A 4430-nucleotide genomic window follows, 5' to 3' on the forward strand; every position below is an offset into this window, starting at 1 on the left:
TATCTACAATTTTAGCTCCAGTTCTCAGCATAAAATATATATTTTAATTTTTTTTGCATAAGAAATAAAACACTGATTTAATAGAATGGAAAAATCTAGTAATGCTTGTTGAACATATTTGTTTGGCTAATGATGCTCATCATTTAAGTAACATATAGAGAGCTATCATTAAGTATTGAAAACTAGATTCATACAAGTAGGAGAGTACAGAGTCTGAAACTCAAACTTGTTCATTGATTCTTGACAGGCTGTGAAGTTAGTTAAGTTAGGTGAGAATAACTTAGGTAACTAAGATGAAGACAAAGATATGAGTATTAATTGAAAGTGAGAGGAAAGGGATAGTTATCGAAGACATTGTACACCAATATAAAGGTACAGACCAGGAAATGAAACATCAAGGTAAATCTAAGAAATGTCTCAGAATACAGACAGAGTACAATGATAGGTGTTTCTAAAGTCCAGTTGTAAAAGTCGATATTCGATCAAGAAAACAGAAGTGACTAAATAGATCCCAGTTATGAATATGTTACATACGGACAGTCTTTTAACACTGTTGTAAACACTAAGAAAGCTAAGGTCAGAAACGCTTTCATCAAAGTTCGGAATAATTGTTTTTGTAGAGCAAGGAAACCACCATAGAATATTTTCACCTGAAATTTTTAAATGGGTGTTTCTCAAGAGCTGACATGAAAGTCTCTGTGAATCTAGTCTACCCTTGTTTATAGCTGCAAATGCCTTCCCTTCTGCTTTCCAAATCTTGCGAGAATATTTCTCATTGTCCAATTGTAATCTGGAATCACACAGGGAAGGGGATTTGAGAAATGTAGTTCCTGGCATTTAATATGAGGTACAGAGATCAAATATCATAAACAGAAGTTGTAGTAATATCAAATTAAAAACAGATATGCTACAAACCAACCCTTCATCCATCCAACTTCCACACATACCCCTTTTAACCATACTTAATTTCAGAATAAAGTAAAATAATTATTATTCATCCAAACTTGATGGAATAATTCCTTGTGTAACCAAAAATGTACTTGCTTTTTCCCTAAAAATGGAGACACTAAGTTCCACATGTAATTTTATCTATCTCTGAGTGGTGATCATATATTTGGTAGCTCAGTCACAATCATTCTTAGACATACTGTAACTTAAATATTGAATTCTACAATTAAAAATAAATAATTACCTTATATTAATTTAAGGTAACTGTGTAAAGGGCCCATTGGTTTAAATTTACAAGTAACAAACTGAGGAAGAAAATATGCTTAACTACCACTGTCTTCATTGTTTGCAACTGGCTATGTGGTCGGAATTTATATTTATAATTTTTCTATACCATTTGTTCTCTTTCCCTTTGTTTGGCGCCTCAGTTGGCTGTGATTTCCTCTCTGGAGTGATATCTAAAACTTTTTTTTTTTTAAAGGAATTTACTATTAACAATCCTGCCTATCCTGAATGACTAAATTTCCATTACATTTTATCTATGTGTATGAGATGATAAGAGAGGGCCTAGCAAGCCTGCTGGGTTCCAGACATGTCTCTTTTTGCTCTCATTGTACAGTAAAAGTTCTACTTCCCCCTGATAATCATGATCAATCCACTTAGTATAAGGACATTCTATCAGGTGAACTGATTGTGGCAAATGTTATGCATAATAATTGTAAATTCTCTGAGCTTAACTCACTGTATTACTTGAGAACAAAATATTATGTAAATATATTGATGGTGGTTTTGACATAAGTATTGTGAATCCGAAATGCAAATCCATATCCAGAAAGAGTATCTATTCTAGTCAGGACAAACTGATGTCCTTTCTATGATGAAAGGGTTTTATGTAATCATTATGCCACTACATGGGTGGAAAGTCCCTTTGGAAAATATCATAATATGGAGAATGAGTGTTAGTCTCTACTACTAACAAGTAGAGACTAAGCAGTGGCCAGATATTCTTGGGTAAAGATTGGAATTACTATACAAACTTTTTTTTTTTTTTCCTGAGCCCCATTGAAAATCTAGCAGCCTCATGGATTATTTGGTTATTGAGGCCTAATAACACACCCATATAACATATAAAACGTATGCAAAATACATAGAACCTCCTAAGTATAAGTCTTTCTTGGATGGTGGGAAATGCCAGTTGTAGCATATTCTTAATATTGTAGGGGATAGATATCTCAACATATCCCAGTCCATGGAAGGATAGAAAAGATACTGAGCTGATAATAAATTTGTAATTTGTGGGTAGTATTTCTCACTTCTTTCTCATACCTGCTTCTAAACAAGGCATGTAAGGTATTCACTAATTCTCGGTTACCAGGTCTAGCCAACACTGCTACATCTTTTTTGAACACCTGTCCAACTTGCAAAGGCTAGCCTGAAGCCTCTCTTTGAGAACACTTTGTTACACATTGAACAGACTAAAAATACTATGGCACTGGTTGCCATTTCTCAGGAGCAGGTCTTAATCAAAAACTAAAAGGAGGAAGGGTATGCAACACTACAGCTTACTTGCCCGTCGAGCAGAACAACGCCAAAACAATGCATTTTCTTCTGTCTCTTGGACTTCCCTCATGGGAATAGTATCCAAGTACTCGTGGTGGTAACTTGAATAACAACACATTTTCAGTATAAAGTGATAAAGAATAAATATCTATAGATTTAATAGGGTTCTGTAAGTCAAAAATCTGAAAAAAATTAAACTAAATTGGCTTAAAATCTTGATAACATCTACCATAGAACAATTAATTAGTTTACTAATTATAAGCAGTAAATCAAGGGGATCAATAACTAAATAATAAATAAATCATAAGTTATTTCAAAACAAAACAAAAAAATTAAATATGATCTATTTAAGGCTTAGTCAGATTTATACTCTCTTATTAACTATAGCTAATTAAGAGCAGTCTTTTGAATTTAGTAACTGCATCCTGCAATACTTAAAAGTATCATCAGTGATATGTGTCAAATTTTAAGGCCTGATATTTTAGCCTTTCTGATTTAAATTTGCTTATACAGACATACAGGGAGTTTGCATCCTACTTTTAGGAGGCAGAACAGAATTCCTCATAAAGTTGCACACACACAAATGATAACGTCAAGTACAAGCAATGGTGTTAGATGCCAGTTCAGTAATGCATCATAGGAATGTAAACTCTGACAAACTTTAAAGACAATATCTGGCAGCATAAATTAACATTAAACATGTGTAGTACCTTTAACATATCAAACCATATTTTATAATTCTAACAAAATTGATAACACTATGCATATACCTTGTAAAGATTATTGGAAGAATATGAGAAATAAATTAAACATCTATCAGTGGGGAATACTTGACCTTTTCTATATACATTCAATGAAATTAAAATATTATACATCCACGCCTAGCCATAACTAACATGAAAAGTATAAAAGCATGTTGCAAAATGAAATGCATGAGAAGAGAGGGAAGGGAGGAAAGAAGTAGGGAGAGGAGGAGAGGGAAAGAAAGAGAGGAGAGAGTTGAAAAAATATCAAAGAAAAAAATTATAGCTACCAAAGCTACCGAACTAGCTACTTCAGGGGCCAAGATAGGAGGCTGCCAGAAGACTCTTTTAAACAATCAATAACATCATCTAAGGCCATGCTACCCTGAACAAGTTCAATCCTGTCTGATCTCGGAAACTAAGCAGGGTCAGGCCTGGTTAGTACTTGGATGGGAGACCACCTGGGAAGACAAGGTGCTGTAGGAGTAAAAAATAAATAAATAAATAAAAATAAGGGATTGGAAACTGACAAGGCCTTTGCAATCTGTGAGGTCAACTAAGGGTTGCTTAGTCTAAAAAAGAAAAAAATCGATAACATAAATCATACTTAAAATGAAATCTAAAACTAAAGAAAAATAAGAGCAAATAAAACATGCACATGGATTTCTTAATGAAGAGACTCTTAACTTTCACTTAAATATAGAATATGATTAAGGGACGCAAACGTGCTTTTTTATCTCCTCCTCTTAAATATACAGCTATGAACACAATCGACGTTTAGTATGTTCAACTTTTGAAAGTTTATCGATCATTGTTTCAATTTTATTGGCTCTTTTACTGTCCAAATGGAATATATTAATCACTTTAACAAATTAATAAAGAGATTTTTGGTGGTATTTTTCTCCTAAATTTCCTGGGCAGATAGCAATGACTTTGCTCAAAACAACAATGACAAACAACAACAAAAGAATAAAACAAAAAAACAAAAGCCTTTGTGAACTTAAAACTTTTTGTGAAATCATTCTATGAAATATATCTTAATCATGAAATACAAAATCAACTTTTTTTTTTCTTCAGTACTTAAATGGTTACCAGGTCATCTCACATCACTCTTTAAAAAGACCATGCAAAAGTTAGGGATTTCAATAAATACAGAAGTTCATACTCAAAACTAACCTC

The 4430-nt window shown here is 33.0% G+C and overlaps 1 pseudogene; it reads left to right on the forward strand.

Annotated features, from left to right (window-relative positions):
- Positions 1-3618: 3618 nt before the first annotated feature.
- LOC118607664 lies at positions 3619-3737 on the forward strand (annotated as a pseudogene).
- Positions 3738-4430: the final 693 nt, after the last annotated feature.

The sequence above is a fragment of the Rousettus aegyptiacus genome, unplaced genomic scaffold, assembly GCF_014176215.1.
Source record: "Rousettus aegyptiacus isolate mRouAeg1 unplaced genomic scaffold, mRouAeg1.p scaffold_m13_p_8, whole genome shotgun sequence".
Taxonomy (NCBI): domain Eukaryota; kingdom Metazoa; phylum Chordata; class Mammalia; order Chiroptera; family Pteropodidae; genus Rousettus; species Rousettus aegyptiacus.